Here is a 25,261-nt window from a genome sequence, read left to right as displayed (position 1 = left end):
GAGTGCCTGCAAGCCCAGGTAAAGTAAATATTGAGTGACCTGATTTTTTGTCTTAGAGCTTGGATGTGATATATAATCAAACTATTCTTATAAAAGAAAATCCCCCAGCAAAGGAAATGTAAATGGTACTGTAATTACACCATCATATATGAAGATGGGCATCAATATTTGAAACGACTTGCTGCCATGGGTGGCATCTATTAGGGTTTTCACTCCTAAGGCCCTGTTACACCTTATGCTGTAAACTGTACAAATGCTGATCAGTGCTAGTACTTTAGGGTTTGAAGCAGTCACACCCTTAGTTTAGAAACCTTCTCTGACTGTCCCCCACCTGCACAGCTGTGATTTGCCACTAGAGGTATGGTGAGCAGGGGCAGGACAAGAAGCTTAGGAGCTGTAGCTGTGACTTGTCACTAGAGGGCTGGTGAGGCAGGACAGACTTCTATTCCTGCTCTACGAGTTGGGGTGTGAGAGATCCTGGGATACTGGAGGACTTCAGCTTGGGTGGTACATATGTGGGAATTGATCGCACCTTAATGGAACAGGAGCTGGATAGAAATAATCCTGTCCTGGTGTGGCATAACTTTGAGCCACATAATGGGTGCTTAAAACCACTTAAAGGTGTTAATGTGAGGACAGTCCAGGGGTTAAGAGCTCCAGGTGTTGCTCAAAATTATCATGTAACAAGACTCTTAGTTTTATGTTTTGAGGAAGTGTGAGCTGCTTTAACCCCTCTAGGTAGTTTCTTTCAGTGTTTTAATCACCTTCATAGTGAGAAATATTTTCCTAATATGCAAATCAACTCTCTCCTCTTGCAATTTAAAACTGTTACTCCCTGTCTAGTTTCTTGTGACCATAATACCACATATAATTAGTGACCTCTTTGCTGATCCCCTGTGAAGCCAAAGAGAATTCATGCTACCCACAAGGCACATTTTTTGAAGTCTCTGACAGTGCTGGAATTGCTCCTAGCAGTGCTGTCTTCTGCATCTTGGCAGGTTATGATCCCATGGGGATTCTGATACAGAGCAGACCAGCTGACCAGAGCAGCCCAGACATAAGGGTTATAGGAGTCACCCCTTCCCTCCCTTGTTCTTTTTAGGCTTTTCTGCCGGGCTGATAAGTAACAGGAAAAGAAAAATACAAAGAAACTACAAAGAGCATATAGAGGAACTACAAAGAGAGTAAACTGCTAAGAAAACTGAAGATTTCTAGACAAGAAGAAACTGTATAGATTATTAGATATTACTGAAGTTGAGCTGTTGTGGGGTGGAGCGGGGACATAAATCCATGACAGACAGCTCTAAAAAAGTGAGAAGGGGTCTTGATCTTCTGGAACTTATAGGTTCTTTGAGAGGAGATATTCCTGAAAGGTTAAGAATGGGTGTGCTGGACTGTGGGCAGCCTCTTCCTCTTTATAAGTCAACAAAACAGTATAAACTTACCTGACACCAGAGTGGTTTCAGTTGTTACCTTGTCCTAGTTCTTGATGCCCTAGTAAATTTTTAGAATTTCTAGATCTTCTTGCAAATGTACGAGAAATCGATCACCCAACAGCTAATAACCAGGGAAAGCTTTTCTCAAATCAATGCTGTTCAACATTTCAGTTATTTCATGCAATTTAGTGGGATCTTTGCTTTAAGAAATAAGCATGTTTATACACATGCTCTGGGAGTGGGGGGGTGCTTCAATTAGAGTGGCTCCAAGAGCTGCTCTAATTAAAGTGCTTGGATAATGATGTGTATCAGCATCCCCATGCTGAAAAATGGTGGTGGAGGCACTTTACCTAAAGATAGGCTAGTGAAGCCCATCTGAATAAGATATATAATTGTTAGGGCAAGGGTGGGCAATTATTTGGGCTGGAGGGCCACTTAAGAAGTTTGAGTGAGCTGTTGCAGGCTGGGGGGAAGGGGGCAGCAAATGATCCCATCTGGCCCCAGCCTATCTACCCTGCACTCACTATCAGGGGCAGCAGGTAGGCAGGCAGGGCCTCCATATATACTTGCCCGGGACCCTGCTAGGCAAGGCGTGCTTAGCCAGGTTAATGGAATAGGACCACTAGTGAGTGGGGAATGGAGTCTGGGAGCAGGACAGGTGGGCGGAGCCAGGGCCAGGATCATGGGGCAGTGACAGCATGGGGTTGGGATGGCATGCAGGGATGTGTGTGGAGTGGATCGTGGCTTTGTCCTAGCCCTGGCCCCAGCCCCATACTACTACTACCTGAGATCCTGGCCCTGGCCTTACTCATCCCACTCCTAGACACTGCTCTCCATCTGCCTGCAGCCCCATCCCATCCACCTGGCTGAATGCTTCCTGCCTGTGTGGGGTCCCAGGCCAATCTCCATGGGGAGCCCACCTACCTACCTGCTCCATCCAGTACCCCTAGCACTGGGTGTGGGGTGGATAGGTTCAGGGTGCCTGGGTAGTAAAGCCACATCCAGCAGCTGAGGGGCACATGCCTACTTCTGGGCAGGGGTGCCAGTGGATGCTGGGAAACTGAATCTGCCCACAGCACCACCCATGGCCCACCACCAGGTCCCATGGATTACAGTTCCTGGTGTGCCTGGGAGTTGCACAGAGGGATAGGGAAGGCTGTGCCAGGTGGTGCCGTTGCATCTGGGGATGGTGGGATGAGCTGCATGTGCCACAGCCCAGGCTAATTAGTACTTCACTCCTTTGTGGAGGGTATCTGGAGTACATGCACAGACTGAACAGTATTGAGCTATGAGGTCACCATGGCTTGAAATTCTGCTGACTCTAGAGGGGCCTAGCCCAATTAATAATATATTGGATTAATACTGTGCATAGTTTGTACTATATATAAGTAGGCTTCAAAGTGCTGCTTAAAAGTGTGTTTATGGAGTACTTGTGCTAAAACTTGCAGCAGTTTCCAAAAGGTAAAATGTATCAATTCTGGTTGAACTAAGTCTATGGGTACTCTACGTAAGTTATTACAGCAGTGTTTATTTAAAAGTAATTTTTTTTTCAAATGTGTTCCTCACTTCCATGTACTCAGAGAGAGCAAGGTCTGACAGTAAGGGGGGTAGGGGGTGGAAGAGAATATTCAGGGTAAAGAGGTTGAAGGTCAGAGGGCAAGGGGACTACCTGACTCCCCAGTTTTATTTTCCCTGTTGTAGCAGTGGGAGGGGGTTAACTTCAAGGCAAACCTCCAATAAATAGATTCTATACCTGGAAAATTATATCCAGTTTATATATTTTCCATATATAGAATCTAATTATTGGGGGGTTGTCTAATAATCAGGATCTTTGTCTATTTGATTAAATTCCACAGTGCACACTCCAGTAGATTTGTTTGTTTTTCTTTGATCTTCAACTGAATAATATAGTGCTAGACCCCTTGTATACTAGTTAAGTTCTACTTTCCATTTAGCTAGAGAAAAATATGATTATGTACCATACCTTCTGCACCTGTTTTCAAAATCCGAGATCTGCCCATGCTCCTTGCCATTGAATTCCTTTCCTTCCCTACTATTCTGCATTTTCTGCCTAATCTTCTTCTCTTCTGTGCAAACTGCCTTCACCTTTCATTAAGTTCATCTACCCTTCCCCTGAACTTGCAGCTATTTATCCCTCATTCTGCTCCACTACCTATGATGCCTGGTTCCTTAATGTGCCTAACTCCCCTTGCCCTCCTCTTTTCAGGACAGTTTAACAATCCATGTAATAGCTCTTGATATCTCCCCTTCCTGCTCCACTTTGGGACTTCATACAACCACTCCTACTTGCAATACAGGTGACCTACTGTGCCCACATCTTGGTCCACTGTGCCTGCCTATCTATTATGCACTGCCAATCCCCCTTTAAGCCCCACAACAAAAGATGGGTCTTTGAATATGCCCAGAGCTTTCACCTATTCAAGATAAGGATCCCCAACAAGGAAAGAGCATTCCAGAATTGATGGGCCTTCTCACAGAAAGTATACAGCCTATAAACTGCCATCCGCTTCAACACATTTGCTGCTCATAAGTGTAGCCTAGGCTTTCTCTTCAGTCCAAAGCCATACAGATGTTTATTGCTTAAATTAAGATCTTGAATTCTACCCAGAAACTTTTGGGAAGCCTGAACAGCAATTTGACTAAGTTCTCTCCAGACTATACTGCTCAAAAGGCATGGGGCTGCTTCCTGCAGTAAATGGAATTTCCCAGTGGTCCAATTGTGCAGCCCCATGTAGGCTGAATTAAGTCAGTATGAGCCATGGCACAACTAGGTTGGCACTCATCCTGACTTCTGGCTACTTCATAGAAAGCACTTTTACTTATTTTTAAAATTAAATGACTGAAAAAAAACAAGGAGCCCAGTCACATAATCTACCAGCTGTTCTTGGATCACTTGATAGTACTCTGCAACCTACAACTGGAGTCCGCTGTCCTTACTTGAAAGGTGGCCTTAAATCCAAGGTACCAGACTGATATATAGAAAGCCAGGGTTCACATATTTGCATCACTACAGCTTTAGAAGACCTTGAGGAATTCACTTTCTACCTCATTTTCCCATTTGCAAAGTTAGTAACAATAACGTTTTCCTACCTGGCAGAGGTATTGTCAGGGTAAATTAATTTGCATCTCTGAGGATCTTAGGAATTGCATATATTGAGGCCATTAATAGAGAGTGAGTTAGCTGTGTTAGTCTGAAATTAGGCCAAAGGCAGGGCATGATGGTATCTTATAGACTAACTCATTCAGAAATGCATAAGCGTAGGTGACAGTTTTCCTCACCAGTTCCTAAGAACAGGTATCTGGTGAATTGTGCACTCCTTAATGAGTTATTCTATCAGCTACCACCCTGCCCTGCCTTCTGCCTGGTTTCAAATTACTCTGCCTTCTTCAAGCTATTTATCAAATAGATGCTGTAGGAGATTGGCATTACAAAACTTTTCATCTTTGATGATGCTAATTAAAATAACTAAACTGGAACAGGCTCTACCTAAAAGGCATATTCTCTCTTGTGAGAAGAACTAATATCTGATATAGAAGAAACAGTATGTGATAAGTTTAAATGCATCACTAAATAAAATGATGAAGTAGCTCATTTTTACTTCCATTTTAAATTTTGGATATATATTCTTTTTATTAACAGCTTAGCTATAAAGCAATTTGCTTTAACCCCCAAAGCTGGAGCCTCACTGCATTTTAAACCACATCAAAAAGAAATGAATGGCTAGCAAAACTCACTCCTCCTGAATTTTTTATTTGAAAACCACTCTTAAGGGAAGGCTTTTCATGGCTGATGCTTCTAATCAACAGACTAGCTGTATCCCCATAAAAAGATTGCTGCTGTTTGTGTATATCCAAGGATCATGTCATTTTTGCAAGTCTCCTTTTTAAAAAGAATGTCTTTAAACAGTTGACGTTCCTGCTCCCTCCCAGTGTGTGTAGCTCTATAGCAGTGCCCCCTATCCTTTGCTACTTTTTGGGTAAAAATACCAAGCAAGTAATATGTTCTGGGCAACATCCTATTTGGCTTTCCCTGTCAACTTGGACTGTAGTCTTGGTAGTGTCAGTTTTTATTTCTTATTACCTGCATCTATGAGCAATATTGGAAGACCTCATAGAAACATGCTGTCACAAGACACAGGGTTTGGTTTTAGTTTGGCTCCATAGTTCCAGAGGAAGCAAAGGGAGTAAAGCAGATATCTTATACTTCACATAAATCAGTGTATGATCATACTTTCCTCACTCACTAGGGGACTGGACCAATAGTTCTAACAACATAATTTTATTGCTATTTGTATGCCCTTGTTACCTCCTTTTTCACCATTTGAAAAAAGGTCACAGTGGTTATGTGTGCTATGCAGGAAACTAGCAGAACAAATGCTATAACAAACCTTAGCTCCATCTTCAAATAAAGCCAGTAGCCTAAGCAGAGCATTAGCCCTGGCACCCACATACAGGGGGTGACAGAATGATGGCTCCCTGGGGAGTGTGTTGCAACAGCAACTGGGGCTGGATAGACTACTCCACAGCAGTAACAACCAGGAACTTTGACAGTCTCTGGGGCAGGTGAAACTGATACCCCTCTTATTTCCTGCTCTCTTGCTGGGGTGGGCAAGGGTTGTGGGATACTGGGGTGCCAAGCACCACATTTTGCCCAGGACTCGTAGGGTTTTCCACAAGATGCAAAACTTGCTATTTATGCCTGTGTATCTGTTATGGCAGAGGAGTGGTTTGCACTTAAATGATGACACTGCATTGTTATTCAGCATTCATGTAATATATTTTGCTCTCCAAATGTAACTGTAGTAGCTAATTTAGCAGCACATGCAATTATAGCAAGATGCTCTTCACCTGCCTGAAAACAAGAGAATACTGAAAGCTAACTATTCTGGGATAATTATTGAACTTGATTATCAAAACTAGTATAATATGGAACTTAATTATCAAAAGTAAAAAACATTACATCTCTCAAACCCTAGTAAATATTGTCATTCCAACACTGTTAGCTGAGTGTAAGAATGGTATCAGCAACAGTTTGAAGAGGTTATCAAGGCACTTTATTGTATTTTATCAAGCTAACACCAAAGGTGCATTTCGTATGATCTGTTTCCAGCTTTTCATTAATAAATCCCCCCAAATTATAAGTAACGCTTGAAAAATTAACTTGCCTAGGGTGAGCGTCACCAACTTCTTCATAATCAAAAATTTCCTTTGAATATGCATTGTGTAATTGTTTTGTAAAAGTATATATATTTATCATTTAATGCTTATAAAGACGTCCTTGATGTATCATTATTACTACCTATTATGTATTTGTGTGATCACAAAGTCTATGATCCCACATTGTGGACCCGGACTCCAGCATACTAGAACTATCAGAAGATTCTAGACCAAAAGTTTACAGTCTCCCTACTCCTGCGTCCAGGCGTTTTGTAACCTGGTCATGAAAAGAGACTAGATTAGTCAGGCATGATCTACCTGCTACAAACCCATGCTGGTTTCCCCTCAACATAATTTGTCCTACCAGGCTCTCGCAAATGTGAGCCTTGATAATTTTTTCAAAGACTTTGCCAAGGATGGAGGTGAGACTGACTGGCCTATAGTTGCCTGGGTTCTCCTTCCTCCCCTTCTTGAAAATGGGGACCACACTGGTCCTTTTCCAGTCCTCCGGGACCTGGCCCGTGCACCACGAGTGTTCAAATATTCCCACCAGTGCCTTCAGTACCCTCGGATGGAGCTCATCCGGGCCTGACGACTTAAACGCATCCAGTTCCTCCAAGTGACTCTGCATCCAGTTCCTCCAAGTGACTCTGCACCAAATTATTTTTCAGGGTGTTTGTCACTTTTAAGAAATGGAGATGAATGAGAAGGTATTACAAATGTTGTTTAATTGGAAAATACTAAAGTAACCAACTAACTGTTTAAAACAAGTTTACATGAAAACAAAAACCATCTCCTTTCCAGCTAGTTTGTTCAACTACTGCTCCCTTATCCATCTGCAGACATGTATATTCATATGTTTATATGTGGACTAGAAGTAACAGTATTGTTTCATTTCAGAGCTATACTGAGCGCTGTCCATGGTGCTGGAAGACCTCGTCTATATATTTTGACAACCTACAGCAAGCTTCTATTCAGAAATGATGCACATGGTGAAAAAGTACAATAAATTACAGTACACTATTAGTAGTAGTCTGTATCTGAGCTTTTTTATTTCAAAAAATTATTTGAAAGTTTTTCCACTGATTTCTCATGGAATACTGCATGGTGATACCGATTTACAAGATTATAGAAAGCACCCCCCACACCACACAACACCCCCCGCTCTCACAGCTTCAGTCTTTTTAGCATACGCTGCTACATGATTCAGAACTGCTTTTGGCATTCCATCATTTCTGATTATTCTCAGAATCGGGCATTGGAAGAGAGAGATGGTTCAATCACATTTTGAACACAAGGCACCTGATTCTAATCCAACTTTTAGGCACACAATGGATTTCACCATTAAGTGTGATTCTATTCCACCCTGCTCAAGTCCCTGAAAAGCTGTTTATAAAAGGTGGGTTGGAACTTCTCATTTTTGTTACTTTGTAGAAACTTAATTTTAAGATTAAAGCAAAGTTTTGTCACAAGCAGAAACATTAATTTATTTTCAGAAACTTTTACATGGTAGAATAGAATTGTACTCAGGTGCCTAAGTCCACTTAAACACATACTAGATGGAAGAGGATGAGGGGTGTTGCCCAAAGTATCCTCAGCTTTAATTATGACACTCACTCATGCTGTAATCTTAGGCTAGTTATTTAAACTCTGTCTCAGTGACACCATCTGTAAAATACAGAGAAGATACCCACAAACCTTGCTCAAAGACCTTTGAAGATTTTTGTTAGCCACACATTTATAAAGCACATTGATGATTAAGTATGAACATCACTAGGGCTCCCAAGAATAAAGGCTGTTGCCTTAAATATTGCTTCCAATGAAATAGAACATTATAAAAAGGGTGGTTCAATTAGAAATTTAAAGCTGTGACCAGTATTATTCACTGTAGTTACAATATGAAGCTCAGATGAGATGAACTGTAAAGCAGATATAGATAATTACTCAAAAAATTCTTACACATTTTTGAAACAGTAATATGAGTGAAGACTATTTTTTTTTCATTAGCAAATAAGCTAAGCAATGAAAAAAATAAGATCCAACAATACAAGTGCGAGAAATCTCTCAGCTAAAAGCCACCATAGCAACAATATAATCTTCCTTGGAATGTGCCAAATACAAATCTCAGTTGATGAATTGACATAGCTAATTAACCTTGTAGGATGAGATCTAGAAAGCTCACACAGTAGCATTGGCAAAAAACTCTTACTGGAACTAAGCAAAAGAGTATTTCATAAAATGAAGAGGCTCAGCTAATTCAAAGTCACAAAAGAAAGCTTTTGATTCTCCCTCTGAAAGCCAGGTACAAAAGACTTCAGAGACAGTAAGTGTTTCAGGAGACTATAGAATTCTGTCTTTTCAAAGTGGAGAATGTAGCAAAAATGCCCTCTGTGCAAATGAGGGTTCTGTAAGACCGTCACATTGACCTGATTATTGCAATATGGTGGACAGGCTGGTTCCAAACACAGATAAAGTGGGAAGGGTGGCCACAAGGCTAAGTATTTTGTCTCAAAAGAGTCTCCACTGGTTATAGACATAGGACTAAACTACCATTCTAATAAAATGGCTGGTTAACAGAAGGCAATTATAACTTGTCCTAGTGAAAGCTTCTATCTGGACACCACACCCCTAAAGTGTTTCATTCTGGCAGCAGGAAAATACCTCAAAAGTTGGCTACTGAAATGTCAAATCACAGTTTCAGACATCAAGGACATTACATATCCTGAAGAAGATGAACAACTGTGGACTTGAAACTCTAGGCATCAGCAATAGCAGACTGATCGATGTAAGCAAGAAGCAATTCAAACATGAAAAGAAACATCTCACATACTTAGGCTGCAGTGACAAGGAACATTCAGGAGAGGTGCTCACCATTGCAGGCTCTGAGGAAGTCATTCATCAACTGGGAGCCTATCTAACTGATTCAATTATACAGAGCTATATTCTAACAGAGGAAGATAACAATGAGGACAAAGACGAGCTCTGTAACTGCCTCTAAGATGTGAATGCCAGAATATCAAGCTTTCCTCCTCGTGATGGACAACTTTCATGCCAATATAAAGTATGAAAAAATCAAGGGATGGAAAAAGCAGAGAGAGAGCCTAGCTTTAACCAAGAAGTCCATTGAACTGCATTTCTTGTAAGTGCCTATATCCTTCAAAGACATGCACAAAGCACCATGGATCTTACCAGATGACAAAATTAAAAAAAATGGATCAACATGTTACCATATTTGTATCCACATGAGGTTTGGGTCATTTATCCAAGAGCAAGATGCAAAGACATACTGAGCAGCAGATGTCAGCAGAGATCACAATCTATGCATCATCAAATAGAAAATAAAATTGATAAGATTGACCTTAAACAGAAATTACCAAAGAAATCTAATGGTACAATCCTAAAATCAAGACAAGTACTGTAATGAATTCAAACATGAACAGAGGAATAGCTCTGAAGAATTTTAAGAGGGAGAAGAATATGAGCCAGAGTGGAATTGAAAAAAAAAACAGGCAGTGTTCCCAGATGTGATTCAAGGTGCAACAGTCACAGCTGAATAGCAAGCTAAATAGAGCAAGAACTGGTCAAGACAAAAGATGTGGTATGTCACAGAGGAAGAGAAAGCACTAAAAGGAAAACTCCTGAATATTAAGACAAGCAAAACAGTGATAAAAACAAAAGGAGGAAAAGAACAAGAGAAAGCAGTGCAAGACAATATTAGGTAAAAATAAACGGAGACATGTTGCAGGCCTAGTGCTGAATCTTGATATAGCATGAAACCACAGAACTATTTATTGAGTGCCTAAAACTCTGGGGAAATTCTAAAACAAGAATTTGACCAGTCAAAAAAAAATAGATGGAAAAATATTTTAAAAATTAAATACAACACATGAACTGAGCATTTCAAAGAAATCTTTCCAGGCCCATCAATTACTAGATTCTGATGAAATATATGAACTCAAACAACTTGTCATTAACACCAACCAAACTGAGATAACAGAACTACAATAGCCATCAAGAAACTGATTGCTGGAGTGGATTTTCATGGCCCTATTTATTTTCCTCCACAAGTTTTGAAGCCCTAAATCAAGGTCTTTTTCCCTTCTGGTCAAGATGAAGCTAATGAGAGACACCAAAAAAAAGTTTAGTTGTGATGCTTCTCAGTTGGCTAAAGGACTTGCCATTGCCAGCGGCTCATGAATGCTATGATGCTGGGGGCATGGACTGTCCCACAGAAGTGTGGGGGGCTTGGCAGCAGACCTGGAAGTGGACCAGAGGCACTTACGGTCCACTTCTGGGTCTGCCGGGGAGCATGCAGGGGACCCCCCTGCACCTGCTGGCTTGTCACCTGGTGCCTCCTAGGTTTGGGGGGCACTTGGGGTCCCCCCATAGCTGATCGCCAAGCCAGGAGGATGCAGGGGGGCCCCCCTGCCCACTCCCTGGTGGACTCAGAAGTGGACCAGGAGTACTCCCGGTCCAATTCTGTGTTTGCTGCTGAGCACATGAGGGGACCCTGCACTCCTGTGGGATGCTGTATGCGCCCCCCATATCACAGCATTCACAAGGTGCGCTGGTACCTGGAGGTATGTAGAAAAAACATAAGCTGTGTCTATATCCGAATCGGCATAGAATCTTCAGAGACAGATTTGGCTGAATCAATTAGGGACAGTGATCCAAATCAATGAATTGAATCGCCACCCCTGATTTGGGCTGAATCCCAATTGAATAGGGCCCATTTTGCACACTCCTACTGTTTAACATTGCCTTCAGCTGGAAAATGTGCATACAAGTATATAGACTGCACAAATACCAAGGGCATTTTTATACATGCAAGTGCCACAGCACCGGGGACTTTGAATAGCACCTGGTGCTGTGTCACTTGCAGGTGTATAAGCAGTGAAATGCGCATCAGCACACAAAGTGGCAGTGGTCCGCTTTTGAACGAAAACACATGGAGGGTGTTTCAGTTCAAAAACACACCGTCACCATTTTCTCCATGCTGACATGCATTTCGCCACTTATATAACTACAAGTGATGCAGTGCCATGTGTCAGCTTGCATACAGAGCAGTCTTGATTAATGAAGTCTGCTCCAATGCGCCAGATCTCCAGTGCATCTGGGAATGAAAATGTACGTGTATAAATGCCCCAATATAGCAAGAGCAGATTGCTGGTGATCCAGTTCTACTGATATCCTTGCAAAGCTAAAAAGACAGGCAACCTGGCAAAAAATAGCCAACAAGGGCTTAAAATCAGTTATATCAGTACAAATGTCCTATATACTCTGGGCGTATCTACACATGAATTTATACATACCTAAACTTAATGTGCCTTATCCAAAGATGCATTAAGGTGATTTAGGTACACCTCTACACATGGGTGCCTTAAGGTGCCTTAATGCGGCTCTGCAGCCTGCCCTGGTCAATACCTTGGAAAGTCCCTGTCACGGTTCAGCTCTAACCTGCTCCCTCTGTTCCTCCCTCCCTAGCAGATGAGTGGCACCACCAGGAAGTAAAAGTGGTGGGTGCTTTTGCAGTTGCTAGTGTCTCTCCTGTCCTGAGGCAGAGGTGCAGGGTTGGTGGCTGGGCAATGCAGCCCCTGCAGTGGGCTGCCCACCCAGGATTCAGGCACCCTTAGAAGCCAGTGCTGCAGCTCCCATAGGAGACAGTAGACAGGCTGGGATTTCATCTGACCTCTGTGCCCAGTGCAGCTTTCCCTGCTCCAGCCACCTTCATCCCAGGCAAGCGACCGGATTCCCTGCTAGCAGAACATTATCAGGGGCTCAGCCCAAGTAGGGTGGGTGCCACTGTAGCATGAATTTGAGCTGATTTGATATTGATTTAAATGTTAGAAGAAAAATGTTATTAAAATAGTAGGCCTTTCTGGATATGTCATCAATCTTGTATTCTATGAGTAGCTGAAAACTCCATTTTGTGTTTCTTGGTCTGACATGAACTTTATATGCCCTATGTGTGTGTGAGTGTATGTGAAAGGGTGAATGGTGAGAGAATGGGGTGGAGGCAGGAAGAGAAAGATTTAAATGTTTATGTAAGCAACAAGGCACCAAATGTGTAAATTACCAGTTAGTAAACTAATTAATGAATGGCTGAAGAATCCCTTTGAGGCCTGGGGCACAAAGGAGGTAATGAAGACAGAGAATGCTGCATATCCTGCCATGTGGGCAGCAAGGACACTTCAAGGCTGAGATACCAACTTTTATGACCAACATGACCTCGAGCTGAGATAAGCAGAAGACAAATGAGAAATAACTTCTAAACATAGACTCAGCATGGAAAAACCCCAAGGTGCTGAAACAAAGGACGGCAATTTCTATAAAAGAGAACTCTGAAAAATGCCAGGTTGGGTAAGCCTGCTCTCGACTGCTGCTTTCTTTGAAGCACAGACATTTCTGTTCACCCCACTTCAGCTTCATCTTTTTCTCAATAGGCCTGGGCTGACCACCCAGTGCCAATAGTGAGCAGCTGTTGCTGGTAACTATAACATCTGAATGGAATGGTTGTTTTGTGTATGCACATGTTTCTGTATGATGATGTGTATGACATGTGTGTGTTTGTATGAATGGTGCATCTGAACTTCTGTTTCATATAATCAATAAATATGGCATTTTGCCTTATCCCCCTTTATAAGGTCTTGCTCTTGATTTGATTAATTGGTAATTTAAAGTAACACCACGCCAGTGCAGCTGACATACTGTTAAGGTGTCATACCATGTCTACACATGGGTTACAAAGTCTTAGCTAATTGGGCCTAAACTTGATACCTGCTTTATACAGGTATCAAATTTAGTGCCAGATCACCCTAATTTGCTATATTTAAGGCACATTAAGGACAGGCATGGGTATACCTGTCCTTAATGCACCTTAATATGGTGACTAATTCCAAATTAATTGCCTTACTTCACCTTAAGGGTGCACATGTAAATACGGCTTATGAGAACAAAACTGTAAATCAAACATAATGGCTGTGATACGTTATAGCTATGAAAGCTGAAGAGCTTCCAAGGTACTAGACAGGAAAGTTTAGATAGGAAACTAGATGACTGAAAACAAAGTTCAAAATGGATTCTAGGTACTCAGTGAAAAGAGTCCATCACCAACAAAGGTCAGAGAAATCAACAAGTAACAGCCTGCCTGCATTAGATTAAAAAAGAAACATTGTACACATTGGAGGCATATACTTTGGATAGCAACAGATAGACCCCTCCCCCCCCCCAAAGCTGTCAAGAAGAAACCAAAGGGCATGAGGGAATGAGGGCACTTATAAGAAACGTTAAGAAGAAGAGAGTTATTGTGGATGGCTAAGTAGTTTATTTCAGAGAATATGGAAGGAATTGGTTTCTGCTCTGTATACCACTACTACTACAGGAAAGAACAAAGGAGAAAAATGTATAAGTCTATCTAAATATTCCCTTTCAGTTTTTGGGCATTGTGTCCAACTGGACTAAAGGTTGGGATGGTTTTCCTGCATAGAGGTTCTCTTGTGTGGTGTTTCAATCATAATTTTAAATTAGTATTCACAGCCACATCACTTACACTGGTTTGTCCTATTCCTTCAGAGAAAGAGAGGGAGGTGGGAGGAAGAGGGAGAGCGAGAGCATGAGAGAGGTAGCCTCTAAGGGTGATTAGAGTTAATCAATCTGGATTAGTTAATATCCAGTGCAAGTGTCAACATACCAATTATCTATATTTTTAATAATGGAAATAAGTTAATAATTGGATTACTTTACCTTGAATACTTGTTTGAATGCCACATTCATCAAGCCAATGAGTTACGTCTATAGTGTACAAGTGAAAGGGAATTACAATATTACTCAGAATTCTCATCACCAATGGCCATTTTTCTTTTTACCTAGAAATTGGATGCAAGACTATTGTACTTCTAGAATACATAATCCAAATGATCAGAGAGTGGAGACCTACATATGTTTTCATAGTTGTGTGTTCTCTTCACAGTATTTTTCTGTACATCACAAGCACACTGCACCAACTGGTAACCTCTGGTTCTCTAACCACACTGAACATAGACCTTTTGGTTCAACTTCCTGGTGTTTTAGTAAGGTATTGGCAACCTACAACCCTCAGGCTGAATCCAGCAGGCAGAGCCATTTTATATGGCCCAATGAGTTGGAGGGCGGGGTGGGGAGGAGGGTTCTACAGCTTTTTGTCAGCAGTGGAGTTTCTGCTGTGGGCTTCACCCATGCAGGAGCCACACAATGGGGATAGGTAGCAAAGTGGTACTGCAGAGGGTGAACAATGACAGCAGCTGTGGTTGTGGGCTAGATTGCAAGTGCTTTGCACTCAGAGCTAAGCTCCATTAAAGTGCCTCTCTACTATCCCAAAACACTGCCAACCACCACCAAAGAGCATGACTGGAGTACTCTTTCGGAGATTTTACTTGTTCCATCTTGATCAAAAGGAAAATGATCTTGAGACAAGGTCTTAAAAGATGTGGGGGAGTTCAGTGTCTTGGAAAAACATGCATTACTTATATGTATCTTTTGAAAGTACATATTCAAAAACAAATGTCTCAGTAGCATTTACTGATATAAATATACATAATGTATTAGAGTGCATAGTATGCCTCAAGTGTGTAATATAGAAACAGCATAAGGCAGATTCTTAGCATGCACAGTAGCCATTCTTCAAAATTCAATATTTTTGCTATTTCAACATACATTTATTTTAAATGTGGTGCACTAAAACCAATCTTCTGTGTTATGCATCAATCATCTTTCAGATATAAAATTGAAATGAGAGCATGAGAATATTAAAATACATGAGCTCTGTGTTTCATGCTTTCACTTATGTTCCCTGGGTTTTTACTATTCTGTTTAGGGCTATTTTAAATAGTGTCCTTTAACATGCATTCTAATCATGAATTATGCCCTATTTATTCTTTAAAAAAAAAAAAAAAAAACTTGGAAAAAAATCCATGAAAACAAATAAGAATACAGTACTACATAATCAACATTCTTGCCATTTATGCCATTTACAAACAGAACTGATTATTATTAGAATAAGACAAGACCAAAAATATGCAGTACTATTTTACATGCCAGAAGAATAAACTTATAGCTACCTTGCTTAGAAAGTTAAATTGTTTTTAGTGGTGGCAGATGGCAGAACAAGGAGCAATGGTGTCAAGTTGCAGCAAGGGAAGTTTAAGTTGGATATTAAGAAAAAACTTTCTCACTAGGAGGGTAGTAAAGCACTGGAACAGGTTACCCAGAGGTGGTGGAATCTCCATCCTTGGATGTTTTTAAGACCCAGATAGACAAGGCCTTGGCTGGGATGATCTAGTGGGGGTTGGTCCTGTTTTGAGCAGGTGGTTGGACTAGATGACCTCCTTGAGGTCCCTTTCAATCCTAATTTTCTATGATTCTGTGAAAAGAATAGAGAGCTTATCTTCATTCAGCATGAAAACGTAAGTGACTACATTTAGAATTCTTGGTAGCATATCTTCCTCTGTACATAACTCAGTGTTCAGGCAAGACTTTACAAACTTAAAATTTCCAAATATTTTGAGTATTTCCTCATTTGGAAGAGCTGCAAAACATTCTAACCATCATACAGAATATTTTGCATGATCATACACAGCATAAACACCTGGCACTTCTATATTTTCACTTAAGATTTGTGGGGCAAAGACAGAATTATTAAGAGACCTATCATTAACTGCACCAGTAGTTGGAGCCTGCAAGGCACTCTGAACTATTACCAGATAGGGGTCACATCTACGTGAGACATTTACTGCACAGTTGCCTAATTAACTGCTCAGTAAATGTCTTGGCATCTGCATGTACTCCCCTATTTGGGCACACAAAACTAATGAACTGCTAATAAACAATAAGCTCTGGAGTTTATTTGTGAACATCAATGCACCCATGGTGTGGTATCAACTTTATTCACATCAATGGGAATGGAGTTTGCTAAGTGCCTTGTAGAATAAAGCCTGAAATCTTACTTATATCCATTATTTGGATTATTTGGATCATGTCTGAATTTCTAATAAAATTTTACATGGCTTGTTCTGCCAAATTCCATCCTAGCCACAGTTTGTCTCTGATTCTGTAGAGACCTGGTTTCTTCAGATGGGCTGCAAAACTGTGGAGCAGGTCACAAACTAATACAATCACAGTTCTAATAAAATCAGCAGAGCTGCCCCACATCTCTGTTTTTGACAGAACTAACATTACCTACAATGCTTTTCAAAAGGGATCCAGAGCATCAGCATGCACATGCCAAGTTTAAGAAACTTAATGGGGTGAAATGACCTGGGGGGCCCTCAGTTTCCCCTTCACCCACCAGCCTTGGACTCTCAAAATTTTAGTCACCCAAGGGAAAAGAAAGAACCAACAATTTCAGTTTTGCCTCCTGCTAGGATGGAGAGACTGCTTGGGAAATAAAAATAGCTCCTTCATGAAGTATTTCTGCCCAGTTCAGTAGAAAGGTGACTTTTGTTAAAAGAAAAAAAAAGTTAGGAACAACATTCTACTCAGTGGCTTATTTACTTAACTGTTACTCCGCTTGGACAACTACTTCCAGAATTCGGGAGACTCCTCATATAATTACAACATAAAAATTAACAAAATCACAACCATTCATTGCTGCCATCATGACATTTTAACGTTAGTTCTTGTCCTAAATTACGAACAAAGAGAATCCCAGGCTAAACTGACTGGAATTCCAAATTTTTCCAAAACAGTAAACCCACCTGATGTCAAATCACAATTGTAGAGAAGCATACATTTTGCAACTCTTCTACTGCAGATCCTGTAAGCTATTATTTCAGTCCAGATGGAAATATCAAGCAATGATCATGATCTATCAGCCAAAAAGCAGTGTTAATAAAATAGGAACAACATGAAAACTAAAAATGAATGGCTAGACCTAACTGTAATTTGGAGTTCTTGGATGCATATAACTGTTATCAGAATGTACACAATGATTTTCATAAGAGAGGAATAATATCTAAAATACTAATGGTAATTTAAAAAACTTAGTTTTGCATGTACACTATAGTTTATACTATATGAGATGCTCCAAGATTGTGAATGGGAAAAGATCAACTCCTGTATGAAGAAAAATAAAATCCTCAAAAAGAACTATAATGTGCATTTTCTTGTAAATTTGATATGCTTCATCATATAACCAGTGATCATAACCCCTAGAATTCAAATTCGTTTTGAATGATCCATGGAAACTGAATATTTTTGTCACTCTCTGCACCCATATAGAGGCTTACCTAGGAGGTGAGCCTGCAATTCTCTTAGAACTGCTACAATTCCAAGATAGTAAAGGTATTAAGATTTATGAGATGGGGATTACAATGTTATTAATTAATCTATTAAACAGACTTTCAGCCCTACATGGGACTTTAAATCACAAAAATCAGACCCTTTAGGGCTTTACTCCAACTCGCTTTCTCCTCTCCACCCTGATCCATATAGAAAGAGACCAGTCACCCCATCGCTTCCCCCTGCCTCAGGCTATGACTGTTTTTTCTCTCCAGTTCTTCTTGTCTCATTGTTCCTCTTCTCTCCTTACCTCTAGGCTACCTAGTCTGTACCCCTAAGCATCTACTCCTCCTTCCTCCTCTTCCTATCTTGTTTGTCGCAATTTCAAATCAAGGCAAAGTTAATTCTGACTTTTCTAAGGTTTTATAACAAGCTGGGTTGGTAAGTTCTGCCCAGATCTCTGTGGATCAGTGGTGATACCCAAACATTAGTTGATGACCTTGCTGGAAGCCTTAGCAAAGAGACCCCAGACTGAAATACTACATTGTTAGAATCAGCCCCTAAATTCATGTTGCGGTTTATTCATGGGGCTGTGTGAAGTAATCTTTCACTGCAGCTGCCTTTGCTGTGTACCTCTTTTGGAGATAAAAAAGGATTTCCAGCCTCAGGGATGTTAATCTAACAGCATATATAAAAATGAATCATTTTTTTTCTAAAAGAAAAGCAGACTTATAAAAGAACATCTATTTACCCAATGTACTGTGTTATGTGTTTAGCGCTCTGCTCAAGATTTGATAAATGACACAGCATTCTTCATGCTACTTTTAGTAATTGTTTTTGCCATTCTGAAAAACTAATGCTTCCTTGTATTTTGTTTGTAAGTGTCAGAGCTGTAGCCTGTTCCATGTCCTGTGATGTTTTTCCCTATCAGTCTGCTCTGCAGCAACCAAGTTCAACTTGTTAAAATTATTATATTTCTTAGAAGCCTCAAGTGCACACAGAAGACGAAGTAATGGAGTGGAACAAAGAAGCAGACAGCTACACTAGAATGGGAGAAGAATGTTAATTAGGCTAGAGAAATATACAAAGGTAATAATGAATCAGAACTTTGCCACTTCCACACTCCTTCCTTCAAAGGCTTTAAAGATGAGTTCTTGACACAGAGCAAGATGTACAAATGTCAGTATACCAAAAATATACATAGGTAGTATAGGTAATACATAGAGGAGGCTTGTTCAAATACTGTGTTACAAGAAATTACCAGCAGGTTTCCAAAAATGTTCATCCAGTCCCAAGAAAAATTAGTTTCCATGTTTATCTACAGAAACTTGTAGTGCAATTCATATAGCAATATAATTAAGTAATAGTGATCTCCAACCAGCTTTTACTTACCAACAACTATAACTGTACATTTCAGCTCACAGAAGATATATTTGTAGATATAGTTTCAAAATTGTTCAAAAGCAGAACAAACCCCAAATTCAAATATACTGAAGCCCATAGAAGAATATATTCCATATGTTCTCCTTGGATGGCTATAAATAACATAATGTATGTACTTAGAACAATCTTATTTTGGCTCTGTTTGCAAAAACTGGGATTATTCACGATTACCTGAAATGTTTACACTATATTTATAAATCTCTGCACTGTTTAGACTAACACATACATCATTTCTAAAGCATTAAAATAATACTGGAAACACTTTGGTAGAGATGTATTAAACGTATTTCATTTTAAGTCTGAAGATATCCACTTTGATAGGTTTAAGAATGTTTATTGTATTCACTTTGGTTCTTATTTATGTAAAAACAGAAATCTATACAATCTTGAAACATATGGAAATAATTTCCATCTGAAACTGAACACGCTACATAGGCATAAAAGGCAGTATGATGATTGGTTGATTTTCTGGTCGAGTTAACACTCAACAGGCATAAATCTTTATAATTTACCACCTGTCTGTTCATTGTATCTGTCTATAAGATATATTAAGATATATCTGGCATGTGCCTTCAATCAAAACAGGCTTCAATGGACTTAATTCTCTACACACTCCTTTATGTACTTTGATTTTAGAAAGCAACGTAAGAAGGTGCCACAATTATTAAAAAATGATTTTTTTCACAATCATTACAGTAGATTACCTTATAACAATAAAGAAAGTGAAATCATGAGTTCATTTGTATTAAAGAATACTATACAACTATTGAATTTGGTCACTAGGAATGGTTCTGATGTCTATTGCATCAATGCAACCCCAAATAAATGCATTTGTTTTGTTTTGTTTCAAATTTAAGCCAATGTAACCAAGTTTAGTATTTGGCCCACTGAGTTTGCTTTATTATGCTATTCCTCATGTGGCAATCAGTATTTTTCATGTACTATCTCTTCTATGAAGAATTACCAAGTTTAACAAAGTGAGAAATCACTTTGTCCTTAATAGTGCATAGCCCTAGCCACTCACACCATTTTCTTAGCTCAAGGAAGCATGTCTAAAACTTAACATCTTCTGAGATTAGCAGAAATACCATGAATAGCAGTTATACAGTTGAATAACTGGGCATCTGGGCACAGACCATACAAGTGGCACCAAATAATTCTTTGCAATAAAACCATTATTACAAGGAAATATACCTGAGAAAGAACTCAATGCAATTGTCAAACTGAGTTCACAGAGTAGGAAATGTAAAAGAAACAAAACATTTTTTAACTTGTTAACTATACATATTTGATAAGGAAATAACCAACAGGAAATAATTATGGAGTTCTCAGATGCTTTATTTACAATTGCTTTTCAATAACACCATCTCTGAAACATTACAGTTTGATCATACTAACTCTCTTTATGATTGGCAGTTAGGTCATGTCAGGAAAAAGAGAAAAAAAAGAACAGGAAAAGAATTATTTTATGTACTTTCTACAAAAGAAAATTGAAAAATAAATTTTAGCCAAAGAACTTGAACTGGCTATTTCATAGCAACTAAAGAAAAGGAAAAAATGTTTTTCCCTTAAATTAATATGAAGGTCAATATGGTGGTCACAATACTAAACTATTTTCTTCCACAGTCTGACAGGCTAAAAAAAGATAAGCTGTGAATATCCAGGAGTAAAATCCACCATGCTGTGATTGCTACAAGCACACCAAAGTGCTAAAGCCCCCAACCAGTGTCTAAGGAAAACAGCTGTTCAGAAAGACATTCAAATGCCCCCCTACTATTTCCCAGCACTGGGAACAGTCAAAGTCAGTCTCATAATGTTCTTGGGCATTGTCAACAGGAACATTTCTTATCTCCTCTTTTGTATTAACTCTGGTTTATTTATGTCTAGTATGTTTTTCAAGCCTTTATTAACTTACATGGGTATATTTGAGATGTGCTGCAAAATGTAGAAAAGAATTCCTACCATTTCCCAGTGTTAAAAAAAATAGTGTCTGTCATTCAAACTGAATTGCAGAACTACTGATTATTTCTTATAAAAGTACAGTGCATTAGAAAAGTCCAGATAAAAGAAAACACAAATTTATTTCTAAATCAATTATCTATTAAATCATGAGGTCTTCTTTCCCCTGATTACTGAATAATTGCAATTGAAATACATATTTGTTCTACAGAATGTTCTTGATGCTAACTTCAAAGGAGGAAGGAAGTTAGAATCAGGCTGAAAGAAGTCATAAAATTAAAATTTGAGAGAGATACTTCCAGTTGTTACATAAAATTCCATACAAAGTAAAGTAATAGATATTAAGGAAAATGGTATGGCAAAACAGAGATGTGTAAGATTTACTTGGATTAAAAATACAGCCTTTACAAATATGGAAATTATGCTAATAAAACAGGATCTGACAATATGCACACATATAAGACGGAATATAAGGGTATAAGCTTTGTACCAATACACTGAAACTATTCTAGTGACCTTTCCAGTGGGTGGAACAAAAAAAGGAAAGAAAATATTTTATCATCCAAACTCAGGGATAACCAAGCCTTTAATAATCTTTTAAAGGATAATTCTAGAAAGAGAACAGTTATTAGTGCCTTTCATCCTCGAATCTCACGAGGCTTCAACTAATACTGAGCCCCACTACAAGTTCATGGGTAAGCAATATACTTTAATATATATGAATACACTGAAGAAGAGGTTAGATGATTTAGATAAAGTGACAGTGAGAGAGAGTTGTCAGTTTCCACCCCATCTCTAACTGGTAAAGAACTGAGAGGTATACAACTAAAACTGCAGGGCACTGATGTTTCCCTTTACTCCCTTGCCCTTTACCCTTGGCACATGATAGTTCTACCTTCATAGGGTGCTTTGTGGGAATGCAGGCAACAGTAGAATAGGCAAGATTTGAATTCCTTCCATCCCTTCTCAACTCAAGGAACTACTAGCAAAACTAGAGAAGCCCTATCATAGCTCACTGGACAGATGCCTTTGTCTGAAAGCACAAGATGAATACAAACCCTACAGCTGAAGTCATTTGATCCCCACAGAACAGCGATAACTGTGCTGACTGCATGCATGTGACAAAACACTGTTACAGTCTGCTGAATTATTATCCAACATCAGTGTAGAAAAGTTTAAGATGATATTGAGTCTTATGCGGCTAGATGAGAGAAAAACTAAATCATAACGTAAGACTGGAAGTAATTCCCCTGGGGCAATGAATCCAGTCCCTAATATGGCAGGCAGCCATGCCCTGGAATCCTTTTCAGAACTTGACCAACTTTATGTAAAAACTAGTTAATTTTTAAACACTCTGCAGCCTTGTATTGAAGTGTGTTTCAGAACTGCCCTGTTCTAAAAGTTACAACATTTTTATAATTTCCAGACTCAAATTTATTCATTGTCAGTTTATATTAATAGTTTCTAACACAAATGTACCAGCATTATCCTTTAGCTTAAATAGGTCTTCAGCTTAAATAGGTCTTTCCTCCATTCTGTTTACCCAAATGATTTTTTTTCCAGTCTCTGCACCTGCTCCACTTTGAATTATTTCATTTTAAACATCAAACCTTACCTGGGCATTATAGAATGGCCTTAAGAACCCCCTATATATACTTAAAATAACGCTCCTGATATATTCTATGATATGTAGTAGCCCCCATGCACATAATTTTGAACTTCATACTACTGAACTCCATTCCATTTCTGTTATTTCAGTCCTTAAGGTCTTCCATTTCTTCCTGATTATTATCCCAATCCTTCTCAGTGGCAGCATCTATGCAAGACTGGCTGCATGGTGGCTCATTATTATTGTGCAGTAGCGTTGTGTGGCATGAAACATGATGAAACATTATTGCATAGTAGTAATGAGCAACTGCACAGTCACTGTTACCTAAAAGGTGTTTGGCAACACTACTGTGAAGTAACTCTGGTTACTCCACAGTCATTTAGCATCTGGTGTAGACACAGCCAGTATTTACTAAATTTGGTATATTCACAGAGTCAACATTCCTCCTTTTTTATGCTAATGCTTGTTTGATAAAAAGAACCTTATTGTTCTCATGGTTATTACCTTATAATTTCCAGCCTCAATTTATGGATCATCAGTTTGAATGAACTGGATTCCAAGACCTGTCTTTGAAGAACTTCATTAACAACCATTGTAGAGGATGGACTAGAATCCATGTTGAACTAGAATCCTTCTAGCTTGTATTATAATAGCTTTGGAGACTCTGTAATATTTCTGAATCGAATCAGAACCCTCCAAATCAATTTGGAGAGATTCAGAACTATTCGGCGGTTCAGACATAGACACAGCTTTAAATGTTTTTTCTACATACCTCAAGGTACCAGGTGGCTCATGAATGCTGAGATGGTGGGTTGGATGGAGCATCCCACAGGAGCATGGGGGGCTCCCCAGCGCACTCAGCAGCATACCTGGAAGTGGACCAGAAGCATTTCTGGTCCACTTCTGGGTCTGCTGGGGAGCGCGCAGCAGGGGCCCCCCATGCTCCCCTGGCTCAGCGACTGGTGCTTCCTGGGTCTGGGGGGGCACCTGGGGTACTCCTGCAGCCAATTGCCAATCCAGGGAGGGGCACGGGGGGGCCCAGTGAGCTCCCCGGCAGACCACTTCCAGTACTTCCAGTCCACTTCCAGGTTTGCAGGGGGCACCCCCGCACTCCTGTGGGACTCTCCATCCACCCGAGCATCGCAGCGTTCATGAGTCCCTGGTACCTCGAGGTATGTAGAAAAAACATTTAAAGCTCTGTCTATGCCTGAATTGCTGATTCTCTGAATCATCATTGAATCTGCAGATTTCGACTTGGCAGAATCAAACTGGGACAGTGATCCGAATCAACGAATCAAATCACCGTCCCTGATTCGGGCTGAACCCAAATCCGAATTTAATACGGCCCATTTCGCACAGCCGTGTCTTTATCTATATTAATTTTAAGCTGGCCCATATCAGCATAAATGAGGCTAAAGGAAATAGTGTAAAAGGAACTGAGGTACATATTAGACCATACTTAGAGCACTTAAAGCACAAGCATCCACATGTTAAAACTTGTTAATTCAAGTTAAGTGCCTTCTGTGCAACTCAGAGTTATGGCGCTTAAGACAAGGGTTAACTATGGGGTCTGCAATCTAGTTAGGGTAATTTAAGTCTGCTCCACAGACATAAAATGAGCAATTTGCAGTCCTCCAGCATCCCAGGATGCACTGCTCTCAGCTCTCCCCTGCACCCTAGAGCAGAGATAGAGCCCAGGTGCCCTGGCTCCCAGCCAAGCATTTGCTCACTAGCCCTCTAGTGGCAAGTCAGAGCTGTGCAATCAAGAAACTGTATTAACCCTTAACGTGTGACTGCTCACAGCACGTTCTAACATTTTTTTAACATTCCACAGATTTAGTATGGTCTAAGTGTAACTTCACCATGAGTCATAGGCAAGAGAAAAATATTGAAAAAGACTAGCCAAACTCAGAATATCAAATCTGCATTATTAGGAGTGTTGCCAGCAGATCAAGGGAAGTGATTATTCCCCTCTATTTAGCACTGGTGAAGCCACATTTGGAGTACTGTGTCGTTTTGCACCTCCCCCCGCACTACAGAAAGGATGTAGAACAGAGTCCAGCCAAGGGTAACAAAAATGGTTTTGGGGCTGGGGTACATGACTTCTGAGGAGAAGCTGAGGGAAGTGGTCTTATTTAATCTGGAGAAGAGAAGACTGGAGGGGATTTATTAGCAGCCTTCAACTCCCTGAATGGTAGTTCCAATAAGGATGGAGCAAGACTGTTTTCAGTGGTGGCAAATGACACAACAAGGAGCAATGATCTCAAGTTGCAGTAAGGTTCATAGATTCACAGATTCATAGACGCTAGGGTTGGAAGGGACCTCAATAGATCATCGAGTCCAACCCCCTGCATAGGCAGGAAAGAGGGCTGGGTTCAGATGA

The sequence above is a fragment of the Alligator sinensis genome, unplaced genomic scaffold (assembly GCF_000455745.1).
Source record: "Alligator sinensis unplaced genomic scaffold, ASM45574v1 scaffold19_1, whole genome shotgun sequence".
Lineage (NCBI taxonomy): Eukaryota > Metazoa > Chordata > Crocodylia > Alligatoridae > Alligator > Alligator sinensis.
This window is presented reverse-complemented; position numbering follows the sequence as displayed.